The sequence below is a fragment of the Macaca thibetana genome, chromosome 2 (genome assembly GCF_024542745.1).
Source record: "Macaca thibetana thibetana isolate TM-01 chromosome 2, ASM2454274v1, whole genome shotgun sequence".
Lineage (NCBI taxonomy): Eukaryota > Metazoa > Chordata > Mammalia > Primates > Cercopithecidae > Macaca > Macaca thibetana.
Window position 1 is genome coordinate 127,691,552 of NC_065579.1, and position 16,187 is coordinate 127,707,738.

A 16,187-nucleotide genomic window follows, 5' to 3' on the forward strand; every position below is an offset into this window, starting at 1 on the left:
CTGTTCAGACACTTCCTGTCCCACTTGTGACACCAACTAGTCACTGGATGGGCACAGCTAGTAAGTGGGCAACAGCTGGTGAGGTGACATGCTGTCGTCTTACTTACCCCTGAAACCCCCGTGCCAACACATGACACAGTCCATGGCTGACGCCAGCACCATGTATGTGGGGTGAATGAATCTGACAGGCAGTAGGAGCCATTTTCAGAGCATTTCATGGGTCTAGAGTGGCATTTAAGGAAGGAGTTTTGGAATGAATTGTGCGGTGGACTGATGGAATGAAGCAGTTTGTCCAATAAATAAAAATGGAGATTTAGGCAATGCTATTGTCCTCAGTTGCTCCAGGCCAGGCAATGTGATAGGGTTTGGCATCTCTTCTTCCATTTGGTCATTAAGACACCCTTATCAGGCAGATGGGGTTATCTCAATTTTCTAGATGAAAACACTGAGGTAAGTCAGTTAAGCAACTCACTCAAAGTCAAACCAGGTCCATTAACCATCACCAAGAAGCTGTGCGACTTTCAGATAGCACTCTCTGTTTCCCATTTTCCTTATTTCTAAAATTAGGGAACTATATCAGTTGTTTGGAGCCCTAAAACTCTTCCATAAACCAGGCGGCTTAAAGCAACAGAAATGTATTCTCTCACAATTCTGAAGGCTAGAAGTCCAACATCAGGACATCAACAGGGCCACACTCCCTGCAAAGGCTAGAGGGAAGAATCCATCCTTGCTTCCTCCAGCTTTTGGGGGCTCCAGGTGATTGTGGCCGCATCACTCCAATCTCTGCCCCTATCTTCACATGGCCTTCTTCTATTTATCTTCTTCTCGTCTGTCTCTTATAAGGACACTTATTGGATTTAATTATTATTATTTTTTTTCCCCTGAGACGAAGTCTTGCTCTTTTGCCCATGCTGGAGTACAGTGGCACGATCCTGGCTCACTGCAACCTCTGCCTCCTGAGTTCAAGCAATTCTCCTGCCTCAGCCTCCTGAGTAGCTGGGATTACAGGTGTGTGCCAGCACACCCAGCTAATTGTTGTATTTTTAGTAAAGATGGGGTTTCACCCTGTGGGCCAGGCTGGTCTCAAACTCCTAACCTTGTGATCCATGCCCCTCAGCCTCCCAAAGTGCTGGGATTACAGGCATGAGCCACCATGCCTGGACACTTATGGATTTAGAGACCACCCAGATATAATCCATGATGATGTCATCTCCAGATTCTTAATTATATGTGAAGACTTTCTTTTTTTTCTTTTTTCTTTCTTTTTTTTTTTTGAGACAGAGTCTCGCTCTGTCACCCAGGCTGGAGTGCAGAGGCATGATCTCGGCTCACTGCAACCTCCACCTCCTGGGTTCAAGCGATTCTCCTGCCTCAGTCTCCCTAGTAGCTGGAACTACAGGTGCATGCCACCACGCCTAGCTAATTTTTTTTTGTATTTTTTAGTATAGATGGGTTTCACCATGTTAGCCAGGATGGTCTCAATCTCCTGACCTCATGATCCACCTGCCTTGGCCTCCTAGAGTGTTGGGATTACAGGTGCCCTACCTGTATGGGAAGACTTTCTCCAATAAGGCCATATTCACTGATTCTGGGGATTAAAAATGGTCATACCTTTTGGGGGCCTGTCATTTAACCCACTGCACTGGGTCTCTGCTCCCCATTTTGGAATGGAAGAAACTCAGTAATACTGACAATCCCAGCCAGCCCTAAAATGTTGAAACCCTCTACCTTGCATTAGGATGATGGCACTGAGAGAAGAGAGACAAAAATTGAAGAGACACCGAGTTGAAAGAAAGGACATGTCTCAGCAGTGGCTTTTATAGTCACCTGGTTTCACCGACTGCATTCTAGTGCCAGACCCAAAGCTGAGGTGCTTGACTCCCTGTCTGCCTTCCAAGCTCACAGCACAAGGGTTTCTTAGAAAAGCTACACTGGAACTGCTCTGACACATAGCTCACCTCAGAGCCTGAGAATTCTCTCCAGGTTTTCAGCTCTGTTTCCCAATGAGCTGCCATCAAAAATAAACCAAGTTATCATTCAGAAAATGCCTGCTGATATCCTCAAATTTGCATACCCCAGATGAGGCTGCAAAGCCATTTATCTCTCAAGAGCAGCCTGCTGTGGTCCCTTTTATATTTTTATGGGATTGTCCTTAAATGGCTGATTAGTTTGGGGGTGATTTATAAATGCTTCAAGCTTGGCAATTTCCCCCTAAATGATTGGACAGATTTGTGTCTGGCTTTAAGCAGCCTGGGCTTTTTGTTTCTTTAGTGCGTCATCTCACCACCCACCACCCCTGATTCATGGCGGCCTCACTTTTTCCAGTCTAAGTCAGCTTAGTCTTTCACCAAGTTTTCCCAAGGCTTTAAAATTGCAAGCCTCTGGCCATTCATTTTTTGGAAAGACAGAACACCAAGTACAGTTTTTTCTTTCCATTCCTTTCTTATTCAGGGACAAGAGAGAATTGTGCAGACCCTGGATCAGTTATTTATCCTTTTTAGGCCTTGGTTTCCTCATTTGAAAAAGGTGAAATGATATAATCTTGTTCTCACTAAGCAGTGGAGAAAGGAATTAGCTTGTTAGGAAATTGCTTGGCACTATTCTCTGTTCACAGTACACCCTCAATGTTAGCTGTTATTTTTACTGTTATGATGATTTGGCAAGAGGTGAGCATGAAAGGTGAGGACACTTTCAGCTTCATGCACTTGGACTCCATATGATCTACTTACAGTTATTCATGCTTGGCCTCTTCATACTGAAGCTTATCTATGGTAGGTCCAGCTTTCTACCTATCTGTGATGATATATCCTCATTTATTAATTGACTTTATGTTTTGTTTTATTCTATTTTTAATTTAATTTTTAATCTCACTAAAGTAATAAATGTATACCAAATGTCATGTTCCCATTCTTGGATCTTCCTCTGTAGAGGCAAACTACTTTTTTCACTTTCCTCTGTTTCTTATGTGATGTTTATTTCCTTTTCTTCTTTTTTCTTTTTCTTTTTCTTTTCTTTTCTTTTTTTTTTTTTTTGAGACGGAGTCTCGCTCTGTTGCCCAGGCTGGAGTGCAGTGGCACAATCTCAGTTCACTCCAAGCTCCACCTCCTGGATTCATGCCATTCTCCTGCCTCAGCCTCTTGAGTAGCTGGGACTATAGGCGCTCACTACCAAGCCTGCCTAATTTTTTTGTATTTTTAGGAGAGACAGGTTTTCACCATGTTAGCCAGTATGGTCTTGATCTCCTGACCTCGTGATCTGCTCACCTCGGCCTCCCAAAGTGCTGGGATTACAGGTGTGAGCCACCACGCTGGCCTTATTTCCATATTTTTAAGAAATACACTTACCTGGTTATTTCTTGGCTTATTCAGTTTAGACTATTTATTGGCTTCCTAAAATGGAAGATGATAGATGTACTTCTCATATGTCCCCCACCACACGCAGACACAACGCACATGCAAGCTTCCCCGTTCCACATTCTTCCATTATTATGTCATAATTTTTGGTCAATTACTATTCTGTATTAATATTGTTTTTATTATGTAAATATTATTCACTGCCAAACCATGGAATATACTATAGCCAACTTTTCCTTTCTTGTACAGCCTTTTGTTTTTCCTGGAGTTAATAATTACTTTCATTATTTATTTTAATCTGCTTAATTTTCCATGTTCTTGTCATTAATTTTTTCTCAAACACTTATAAAAGTATAGGACTCTTCACAACATAGGCTAACACATAAGGCAAACCATCAGTTTTATTTCTGGAAAGGCATTCCTTCTGCACCAACCTGAGCTAGTTGTCCTGTAGGCCAGCTGTACAATTATCTTTCAGAGATTTCCTTTTACCATCAAATGGGGGGTTTCCTTTTCCTCTTTTGATTGGTGCTCTTTCTCTTGGATCTCTTGGAAATTATTCTTGGTTTACTTACTCATTTTAGTGGCACACATGTCCCAGTAACTTGCTAGGAAAGGATACATTGAACACCAAAATATTAAGACTCTATATGTCTCAAAATATAAAGACTTTTTTTTTTTTTTTTTTTTTTTAATAAAATAGACGGAGTCTCGCTCTGTCACCAGGCTGGAGTGCAGTGGCGCTATCTTGGCACACTGCAGCCTCCGCCTCCTGGGTTCAAGCGATTCTCCTGCCTCAGCATCCTGGGTAGCTGGGACTACAGGCACATGCCACAACACCCAGCTAAGTTTTATATTTTTTGTAGAGACGAGTTTTCACCATGTTGTCCAGGATGGTCTCGATCTCTTGATCTCAGCCTCCAAAAGTGCTGGGATTACAGGTGTGCGCCACCACGCCTGGCCATAAAGACATTTTATTATTACCTTTGATTAATAATTTATAAGGCTATGTAATTTTGGGTTAGGAGTAATTATTTCTCAGAATATTCAAGGCCTTACTCCATTGCTTTCTGCTTTTCAGGTTTGCTGTTGAGAAGTCTAAAGCTAATTCCTGTTTGCAGGTGATATGTTGTAAATATTTGTCTCTTAGAAAGTCCTTAGCTGAAAGTCGTCTCTCTATTGCTAGTGTTCTGAAATGTTCTAATGATATACCTTAAAGTAGACTTTGTCAATTCCTTCTGCTCCACATCCAGAGGCCATTTCATTTTAGAGATTCAGGTTTTGCAGCTCTGGCACATTTTATTACTTTTTGTCATTGATAGTTTTCTGTCCACTATTGTCTCTGCTCCTCTGAGCCTCTGATTTTGGACTCTCTGGATTGAGCCTCTGATTTGATTATCTTTTGCTTCCCATATATGTTGTCTTTTTGTTATACCTTGAGAGATTTTTCTCAACTCTTTATACCATTTCTTGTATTGATTTTTTATGATTGTATATTGAATTTCTAGACTCTTTGTTATTCTCAAAGTGTTTCCTTTTAAGAATCCTGTTCTTGTTTCATGGACGTGATTTTTTTTTTTAAGCTGACTATTGTGATTATAGTGTTTGAGTTCCTGCTTTCCTTCTTCCCCAACTCACCACCATCTATTTGTTTTGGCTTTGATCTTTTGTTTTTGGAGGTTTATTCACATATCTGGTTTGATTGTCCATTCATATTTTAGGAATCAGGGAAAAACTGCTTGAAATTGAGTGTGTGTGTTTGGGGTGTTTGAAGTATGTGTGCATGTCTGGAATATGTGTGTGATATTTGGGGTAGGTGTGTGTGTGTGTGTTTGGGATGTGTACATATACAGTCATGTTGCTTAATGATGAGGACAAATTTGGAGAAATGTTCCGCTAGGCAATTTTGTCTTTGTGTGAACATCATAGATTGTACTCACACAAACCTAGGTGGTATAGCCTACAACACACCTAGGCTCTGTGGTACAGCCTGTGGCTCCTAAGCTACAAACCTCTATGGTTTGTTACTGTTCTGAATACTGTAGCCAATTGTAACACAATGGTAACTATCGGTGCATCTAAATATATCTCAACATAGAAAAGGTACAGTAAAAATGCAGTATGATAATCTTATGGGACCAATGTCCCAAACATGCATGGTTTGTCATTGACTAAAATGTCATTATGTACTATATGACTGTATATGTCTTTAGAAGGGTGTGTATGCATTTGGGGTATATGTGAATTTGGGTGTGTGAGTGTCTAGATTATGTTTGGCAGGGAAAGATTGGTGGCTTCACTGTAAGATAAGCAGGCCCACTCCAGCCATTTTGCCATGATACTCTTCAAATGTGAGTGTCTGGAGGTTTTTTTTTTTTTTTTATCTTGGATCAGTTTGTCAACCTAGGAATCTTTCAGTCTCCTGCCTCAGGGAGAATAAGCTCAGCTCCCAGGATGATTCTAGAGACCACAATGGGCAGAAGGAACAGGAACTCTCATTATTTGGTATGCAGACTTTTACTGCATCCCCATTTTCTGTCGAATGCTTCATCTATATTTTTGCTGTGCTTTAAGAGTTTTCAGGTTTGGAAAACACGTCTGGTTTGACATCTACAGATATAAAAATCCCATTAACTCCTGGGGTTAGAATGGGTTCCAAACTGGCTGTGAGGTGTTGTGAAAAGTGCCCTTGAAGTCTAACAGTTCCTTTCATGAACTTTGAGTTAAAAGTTTAGTCTCTTTTGGCCAGGCGTGATGGCTCACACCTGTAATCCCAGCACTTTGGGAGACCAAAGTGGGTGGATCATGAGGTCAGGAGATTGAGACCATCCTGGCTAACATGGTGAAACCCCGGCTCTACTAAAAATACAAAAACTTAGCTGGGCGTGGTGGAGGGCACCTGCAGTCCCAGCTACTCAGGAGGCTGAGGCAGGAGAATGGCGTGAACCCAGGAGGCGGAGCTTGCAGTGAGCCGAGATCATGCCACTGCACTCTAGCCTGGGTGACAGAGCAAGACTCTGTCTCTTTTTAGTCTTACCTGTTGCCCTCCTTTTAGAGTCATCTGGTCCTCCAATTCCTGTATCTTTCTGTGGTCCAGCACACGGTTGGCTTATCCCCCGCCACCGAAACACATTTAGGTCTCAGCATTCTGGGTTCAGAAGTTTGCTGATGTCTTTCAACTGTTGGCATCTTATCTCCTGTTCTCTTTGTCCTTGTGAATTTCTATCGTTTTGTACCTTTCTTAATATTTAAATGGGATTTTGGAAGGAAGCAGAAATAACTGCATATTTTCAATCAATGCTTTCTGAAACCTCAATTACTCTTTATTAACATATCTCAAAGTCTACACACCGCTGAGGAATGTGATAGAAAGCAAGGGAGACTGATGTTTTCTGTTTTTGCTGGGCTCTATGCATTATGGCAGGGCTGTACAAATTAGGTTTTTTGAACATATATTTATTGAGCACCTCCCATATGCTGACATAATTTTAAACGGAGATGCGCAGATGCAGAAGTTAACAGATAATAACTTTTCCTTGGGGGAACTTGTATTCTAGGTGGTGGTGGGGAAACAGGCTGTAAACAAAAAAGTAACGTCAACATTGTCAGGTGGTTTTAAGTGCTATGCAATGTGGAAACTAAAATAGATGAATACTGGAAAGTTATGAGGGGACCTGTTTTGATTGAGTAGTCAGGGCAGGCCTCCCTGGAAAGGGGACTTTCAGTTGACCTCTGAGTAATCAGAAGGAGCCAGCTATGGCAAAGCCTGCACAAGCACAGGGAACATCTAGAACAGAAGTTCCAAGGTAGAAACATAAAGCATCCAAGCAGCATAGACAGAGATGGCTGGGGTACAGGGGGTTTTATGAGAGAGAGCAGTTTTAGAAGAGGTTGAATATTCAGCAGGATGAGACTGTGTGGGTTGCTAGGAGAGGTGAGGCATTTGAATCTCACCCTAAGTTGAAGCTTTGATAAGTTTAAATTTTTGCTGTGGGGAAAGTAGAGGAAGTAGCATGATGTGATTGCAACTTTTCTAAGTCCACTCTGGATGACATTCTGAGCAGAAAGGATAATAGGAGGTGTATTCGCTGGCTGAAGCTGCTACAACAGAATGCCACAGACTGCGTGGCTTAAACAATTTATGGCTGTCTTCTCGGCTTGCAGACAGCCACCTTCTTGCTCTGTGCTCACATGGCCTTTCCTCTGTGTGTGTACTCCTGGTGTCTCCTCCCTTTTTTCTCTCTCTCTTTTTTTTTTTTTTTTTTTTTGAGAGAGTCTCGCTCTGTCACCCAGGCTGAAGTGCAGTGGTGCGATCTTGGTTCACTGCAACCTCTACCTCCTGGGTTCAAGTGATTCTCCTGCCTCAGCCTCCCAAGTAGCTGAAATTACAGTTGCCTGCCACCATGCCCAGCTAATTTTTTTTTTTTTTTTTTTTTTTGAGGTGGAGTCTCGCGCTGTCACCAAGGCTGGAGTATAATGACACGATCTCCACTGACTACACACTCCGCCTCCCGGGTTTAAGTGATTCTCCTGCCTCAGCCTCCTGAGTAGCTGGGATTACAGGCGCCCACCACCATGCCCAGCTAATTCTTTGTATTTTTAGTAGAGATGAGGTTTCACTATGTTGGCCAGGCTGGTCTTGAACTCCTGACCTCATGATCCACCTGCCTCGGCCTCTCAAAGTGCTGGGATTTCAAGCATGAGCCAATGCACCCAGCCCTTTTTTTTGTATTTTTAGTAGAGACGGAATTTTACCATGTTGGCCAGGCTGGTCTTGAACTCTTGACCTCAGATGATCCACCCACCTTGGCCTCCCAAAGTACTAGGATTACAGGTGTGAGCCACTGCCCGGCTTCTTCCCTTTTTTCATAAGGACACTAATCCTATTGGATTATGGCCACATATTTATAACCTCATTTAACCTTAATTATCTCTTTAAAAGCCCTATATTCAAATACAGTCACATTGGGGTTAGGGCTTCAACCTGTGAACTCTGGAAAGACATAATTCAGTCCATAACAAGAGGTTGGAATGGAATTCACAAGGCCAGTAGGAAACTGTTTAGTAACTCATGTACAGGTGCTGGTGGCTCAGCCAGATGGCCAGCAGGCAGCTGAAATGGATGGGATTTGATTGGCAGTAGAGAAGGCGGGACATACAATTGAATTAGATATGGAACAAGAAGAATCAAGAATAATGTTGGATGCAAAGACATAAGAATGATACAATGGACTTTGGGGACTCAGGGGAAAGGAAGGGTTGGGAGTGAGGGATAAAAGACTACAAATTGGGTTCAGTGTATACCGCTCGAGTGATGGGTGCACCAAAATCTCACAGATCACCACTAAACAACTTACTCATGTAACCAAATACCTCCTGTTCCCCAAAACCTATGGAAATAATTTTTTTTTAAGAATAATGTTGGGATTTTGGGTTTCTTTGGGGGATTCTAGAGGAGCAAGTTTTCAGAAAAAAGCAATTGGCAGCACTCTTCTGGAATGTTAATGTTTAAAAGTAAGCCTTTTAATTAAAAGTATTAACTATATACATTAAAGCAACAGCCATCATCAGTGATGAGTTTTTACCGAATGAACCGGTTCACATAAGCACTTCACAGATCAAGACACTGAACTTTACCAGCACCCAGAATGTGTTAGTTTGAGACATCTCCTAGACACCTGAGTAGGGATATTAAGTAAGTGTCTGGAGGATAAGCTACAGGGAAAACTTTGGGAGTCATTTGGCATATACATGATATTTAAAGCCATGGAACTAGATGAAAGTAACAACGAAGAGATAATGGCCAGAACCCAGAAGGTTTTCCTTACTGTCATAACATGGAGGGTACAGACAGTTGGATTTGGAGCAGAATGGGCAGACTCACACTAGGAAACTCAGCAGGGCCATCGGGTAGGAGAGGCCATGGCTTCCTGGTGGGCTGGAGGGCAAGATTGTGTTTTGAGGAGAGAATGGTCAAATATGCTGAAAGCTGCTAAAAGAATGAGTAAGAGGAGACTAGAAATGTGTTCTTTGCCCTGAGTGACATGAGGGACCCTGGTGACACTGAGGAGCAGTTTCACCTGTTGACAGGGGAGATGTCCAACTGGTGTCAGTGAAGAAGGAAGTAAGATGATAAGGAAGTGGAAACAACAAGAGGACGCAAAATTAGATAACTGTTGTGAAGGGGAGCAGAGATGTGCTGTGGTGTTTGGAGGAGGTGATGGGATTAACCAGGAGGATTTTCTAAAGATGGGAGATATGCACACAAGTTTGTGAGGTCTTGGGAATGATCCAGTGGAAGTGATGACTCAGGAAAGAGTGAGTCTATGTCCCAGGGAAGCAGAGCGGTCCAGAGCACAAATGTATTTTAAGGAATAAGGATATTTCTCTGATGACAACAAACCATAGGCAGAGAGTGAGTTTTTCATGCAGGGAAGGTGGTGGATCCACATCTCCCTGCTTTCATTTTCTTTCTGGAGTATTAGGCAAGGACTTGTCTGGGAAGAGGGTAGAGAGGAGAGAGATACAGGGGTCTGAGGATGGAGATGAAGGTGCAAAAGAATAATTGAGAAACTAAGGAAGTAAATATACCAGAGGGGTGCAGTTGGCTGCGAAGTTCTCAGTGTCTGCTTGAGATTTTCTAGTGTGAATTTCAAATGAAACCAATCAGCATGGTTGTAACTTTGTTTCTCCAACCATGTTCAAATGCTTGGGTGCCAGTGAGGCACAGGTGAACATATACCATAAATGACATACTTAGTTCCAGCAACAACCTTAGGAGGGATGAGGTCAGCTGCCCAGCGATACAGAGCTTGCCAGTGGTAGAGCTGGAGCAAGGCCACTTGATTACAAGGTGATGCGTGCTCTGCTCCCCTCTGCAGAGCCACTGTCACAGTGCGGAGACAGAATGCAAGCACAGAGAGAGAACAGGTGCGTGCCTTATATTTGGTGCTTTTTGCCTTTTAATCTGACAAGTGCTTTTCCTCATTTCCATCAGGAAGCAGAACTGATTTCTGGCTTCTTCTAGGTCTGATTGTCAAAGGAGACCTTCTTCACTTCGCTTCCATTTGTAAAGGATCAGTTTGCCACACACATTCTAGCACATGGTTTGGGGATTATGTGACATGTGGTCATCTACCTGTGTTATCTTCTTGACTGACGGAAAGAGTAAGGAATTCAATCTATCAGGGTAGAAGGCAACATTGGTACCTGAGTCACATTCCTTTAGCCTGCCTCTGGCTTCAGCCAAAGCCACAGGAGGCTGTTCCGTGCAATTTCAAAAGCATTTTGAACCTCCTGTGACCCCACCTGAAGTCCGCACGTCTCTTTATTCTGCCCCAGGGCATTGGGCACTGTCATGGAAGCTCACTTATCTGGCACATGTACCACCCAGAAGTAGGTAAGAGTGTGTGTGTGTGTGTGTGTGTGTGTGTGTGAGAGAGAGAGATAGAGAGAGAGAGAGAGAGAGAGAGAGAAAGGAAATGCCCCTGGATCCAGCCTTTAACCAAAGTGGTCTGGCAGCTGGAATGTCACAGTCCTCCCACCTTTCTGGGTGACTCTGGGAAGCAGTCCATCTGCTCAGGAGGTCCCAGGGGGACACTGCCTCAGTGTTCACGGCTGCCCCCGCCCCCCAACCTTTACACTGGCCTTTTCTTACTCCCTCTTTTGCTCATTCTGCCATCTCACTCCTGTTATCTGGGACTGCCTCCCAAATAAACCCCATATCCCCAAGTTCTTGTTCCAGGTTCTTCTTTCAGGGAAACTTAAGACAGTCAATTACTTGAGCAAGGACTCCCTTGGGGCAGCTCCCACAAAACGGACAGAACTTCTAGCTGGGATAACTGAATTTGACAAAGAACAGATTGAGCGGAAATAAACCCCCGAGATGCAGTATTGCGCAGGGGTTAAGAGCTTGAGCTTTGGAGTCAGACAGACTTGGGGTCCTGTGGATTCTGCTCATGTCTAGATATGACATTGAACACATTACTTAAACTTTCTTAGACTCCTATTTCCACCATTTCCAAACAGGTGTGGTAAGTAAGTGTTCTCTAGTTTAGATGCATATAAGAAAGCTGGGGTGTTGTTAAAGAGCAGATTCCCAGGCTCCACACTCACAGAACCTGAGTAACTTGAGCTGTCTTGTCCAGTGTTTGCTAGAGATTCTGGCACAGGTCATCCATGTGCTGCGCTTTGAGGAACGCTATCCTGGAAGATTATGAAATGATATAGCTTATATAGGACACTGTGCATGGAGGAGAAGGGGAAAACCTGCTTTGCTGCCTACTAAGCCCTCAATAAATGGTGGTGGTGAGGATGATAATGACAGTTTATAGTAACTGTTCCTAAGGCGCCACTTGCAATTACTATGCTAAGCCTATCGCCTCTAACTGTCCTTCTCCAGAAAAGGAAAGGAAATTGGGGGAGTAGATAGTCTCTGGGCAACCACACAATAAGACCACAGATACCTGGCGGACCCAGGGCAGGCAGTTCCCAGCCGTCAGTGCCTGCAGGCCAAAACAAGGATATCAGGGTTTAGACAAGGCAAAGAAGCCACTACCTCATGCCCTTGGCTCTGGGGCATCCAGGGAAGGGAGTGCTGTCTCTTACCAGCCAGAGTCGGGGCAACAACTCTCTCCCTGAGGTGTGCTGGGAGCTGCTCTTAGTGCAATATTTATCTCACCACGTAAACCAATCTAGCTGGTTAAAAAAACAAGTTTTATTGCATTCTTAGGCGGTGCACTTAGCTGGCTGGTCTCCTATAAAGCCATCTGTGTCTGACGGTAGAAATAACTTACCAGCATAAAGGCTGGGAAAATTAGATTAAGAAATCACTGTGTGCTGAGAAAGTGGACAGAATAAATTTAGAAAGGGAAGAGAGGAGACAAAAAAATAAAAAATCAAGGAGGAGGAATGTAGTGGTGTCTGAGCGAAGCTGCAGAGCCAGCCTGCCTGGGTTTGAATCCCAGCTCAGTTGCTGTACTAGCTGTGTGACCTGGGGCAAGTTGCTTGACTTCTCTGTGCCTCAATTTACACACAAGAAGGGGAATTCAATGAATGAATATAAGTATTAACAAAGTTCTTAGAACAGTGCCTAGAAACAGTAAGAACTCAGTAATACCAAGTTATAATGTAAGAGGCCTATGGGAAGATTGGGGTGTGGTCTTTGTAGGACCAAGTGGGTGAAGAGTATGGGGTACTCATTGGAAGTACAGGATTTAAGGGAGTACCACAGAGCTCAGTAATCAAGATAAGTAGTATTTTCTTACTCTCTTTCTTTTTTTTAAGATGGAGTCCTGCTCTGTCACTAGGCTGGAGTGCAGTGGCATGATCTCGGCTCATTGCAACCTCTGCCTCCTGGGTTCAAGCAATTCTCTTGCCTCAGCCTCCCCAGTAGCTGGGACTACAGGCATTCGCCACCATGCCTGGCTAACTTTTTTGTATTTTAGTAGAGAAAGGGTTTTACCATGTTGGCCAGGATGGTCTTGATCTCCTGACCTCGTGATCTGCCTGCCTCGGCTTCCCAAAGTGCCGGGATTACAGGCATGAGCCACCACGCCCAGCCTAATAAGTAGTCTTTCTTATAATATTTTAAAAACGTCACACTCCATGATGAACAAAATTTTAAATAATGACATGATCTGACGCTGCAAGTGTACACCCTGCCTCACTTGCCTTACCCTAATCCCGGCCCTGGACTTCCAACAAAACTATATTAACAAAAACAGGTGGCTGACACAAGAGCCATAGTTTAATGACTTGATTTTAAAAATATTATTGCCTTAAAATAACATTCTTATTTTTGAGTTTTTGGCCCCCCGCCCCCTTACATTTTACAGCTCAGGTGAATGCCTCCCTTGTCTCATGCTATTTCTAGCCCTGGATGTTTTCTTTCTCTAAGAATCTCAGAAAATCTAAATCATACATTGACCTCAGAGCTCTAGGGGCTAAGAGTTTCCCAATTAGCTGGAGGATGTAGAATAGGAATCGATTGTGCATGTGACACTTTGGGATAGTGCCAGGCTTCAGGAACCGCTCCAGGGTCACCTTAAGGCTAAATTCCCAAGCCCAGGAAAAAAAAATCCGGTTTCACATTCTCTCCTTCCACCCACAAAGTGTATTTGTGAAATTAAACTAAATGAAGGGGGAAAGGAAGGGCAAAGGGCGGGAGACGGCTAGATGGAAAATCTCAGGTCCCAGAGTTGCTGCCTTTTTCTTTGTTGTTTTAACCTTCTCAGTGCTCTTCAAAAGAAGGCATTTGTCAGTGACACTATCAACTTTAGTGCCCTCTGTGTTTATGGCTTTGGATTTAATAGCAAAGACATAAACATATACTTTTCATCCATTTTCACTGTTACTCGCTCAGCTCAGACAACAGCTAGGATTATCACAACCCTTCGGAGGGAGCTATTATGGGTCCTGTGGTTTATCCTTGCCCTAGCAGAGCCATAAAGGACAGCCCTGGGTGTGCAGAGACACACCATTAACACATCCCAGTCATTGTCAAAGGCCCCCACCCCATTTGTTAGGATTAAACCTCTCTTTTCAAGGCTTAAAGTCAACCCGTTTTACCTCTCCCCTGACAGTTGCTTGTAAGTTGCAGTGGATGCGTATAAAATGCAGGCTGTGAACTGACCTCTCTTGAGGGCAAATATGTTAGGGCTTGCCTTGGAGTTTTTGTTCCTGTGGCTCTTTGGCGGCAGCACTGGCACTTCAGCCTTTGTCTGGGACCAGAAAGCCACCAATGTAACCATTGGCTCCAGAGAGTCAGGGAGGAAATGTCCGTTCTCTCTGATTTATCTGCCAGCAGCCAGTGTGATCTGAGCCAGGCCACTTAACCAGCCTGGGCCTGGGGCCTCGTGTCTGAACGGAGTGGGTGCGACGTCAAAGGCACTTCCAATCTGGGAAGGCTGTAAGGCTGGGAGTAAGGGCCAGGCTGGAGGGAGGGAGAAGTATGATCGCTATGTCCCATATCAGTCGCCCGAAGATTGTGCTTACAGATTTTGTGGCTTTGCAGAGTCTCCAGAAACTCAAAGAATCCTGCACCTATTTAAACTGATGTGAAGTAAAGTATGTAAATGACTCAAAAAGGAAAATCGAATCCACACACACACAAATACACACACACACACACACACACACACACACACAGAGGAAGCAACCATCCTATCATAATGAGGAAATTCTGACACAGCAAAACAAGGGTTAATTTTCAATTCTTTCTATGCCAGTCTTTGGCTTGGGGGTTTGTTTCTTCCTATTAATGTGAATTTTGTGATGTCTTGGAGGGTACAGAAACTACTGAGTAGTTATTTTTAAAGTATTCAAGTTATTAAAGTTATACTCTAATTTTTCCTCAAACTTTTAATTCTAATTTATAAATCTCATTATCCTATTTATATAAATCTCACATTTTAACAATCTCATTAAAGGAGACTTTGCCATTGGAGCTTATTTAACTGAGTTAATTCTTTCTAAATATTTTAAACTGCATTTATTAGCAGACTATATTTAATTTCCTTTTTAAGAACTTTGGTTTACTTTAGTTGTATGAGTGTTTAGAACTTTCCATGTGCTTTAGTAATTCTTATAACTCTAATAAATTGAACTATGTCAATATGGTGAGTATTAAGGTCTCTTAAATGTTGCAATATTGTTTTTAAAATAGATTGCAACTTAAGTATTGCAAGCCTAAATATGTTATTCAAATACATATTTCAAACTGGAATTTATAAGGATGATTGATTAACTCGATCAGGCAAAATTTTCCATATAAGAAAAGAAATGAGCATAGATTCTCGAATGCAAAAATACTAAATGATTTTGTTACTCATAAATGTTTCTTTACTTAATTCTAAATATTTATTTAAAATACCCAAGAAACAGATGCCATTTCAAAAATGTGGAGGCCACCTTTTCAAATATATTTGAGCTCATTTTCTCAGGTTCCTGAAGTTTCTGAAAGAGCAGAGATACTACCTAGAATGGAGATTAAATTTATATCATGGCCCTGATAGACACAGCTCTGCAAAATTGTTGTCTGTACCAGGGTCTCCGTAACTCAGCCCACTGGTCAAACAGATCCACACAGGCTGTATTGAATTTTGTAATTCTCTGACCTTTAAAATATTTGAACTTTGCAGACCTCTGTTCTTAAAATCCTATATATCTTTCTGTTTGCAGATTCAAATTCTTACTGATATTACAGTTATATCCGATTTGCTTCTGTATATCACAAGGCTGTATTTGTGTACAAATGCTCTTATGGGTTGAATCATATCTCCCAAAAAAGATATGTTGAAGTCCTAACCCCCAGTACACTAGAATTTGATCTTATTTGGAGATAGGGTCTTAACAGAGGTGATCAACTTGGAATGAGGTCCGTAGGATGGCTCTAATCCTATATGACTGGAGTTCTTATAAAAAGGGGGAAATCTGGACACAGAGACAGACATGCATAGCAGGAAGACCGTGTGGAGGTGGCCAGGTGATGTGGAAGTTGGGATAGGAGTGTTGCATCTTCACGCCCAGTAACACCTGAGGCTACCAGGCAGTGGGAGAGAGGCCTGGAATGGATTCTTCCCCAGCACCTTCAGAGGGAGCGTGGTACTGCCAGCACCTTGACTTTGAACTTCTGGCCTCCAGAACATTGAAACAATACATTTCTGTTGTTTTAAGTCACTCGAGTTTATGGTACATTGTTATGGTAGCCTTAGGAAATGAATCCAAGTACTGAGGAGTCATTTCTATGACAGTTTGGAATTTCTATGACAATTGGAAGGTTTTGTTGGTTTGTTTGTTTTTGAGACAGACAGGGAGAACTCTGTCACCCAGGCT

The 16,187-nt window shown here is 42.7% G+C and overlaps 1 long non-coding RNA gene across 1 annotated transcript in view; it reads left to right on the forward strand.

Moving 5' to 3' along the window:
- LOC126947646 (uncharacterized) overlaps window positions 1-16,187 on the forward strand; it is a 142,008-nt gene that overhangs the window by 22,110 nt on the left and 103,711 nt on the right. The window lies entirely within an intron of this gene.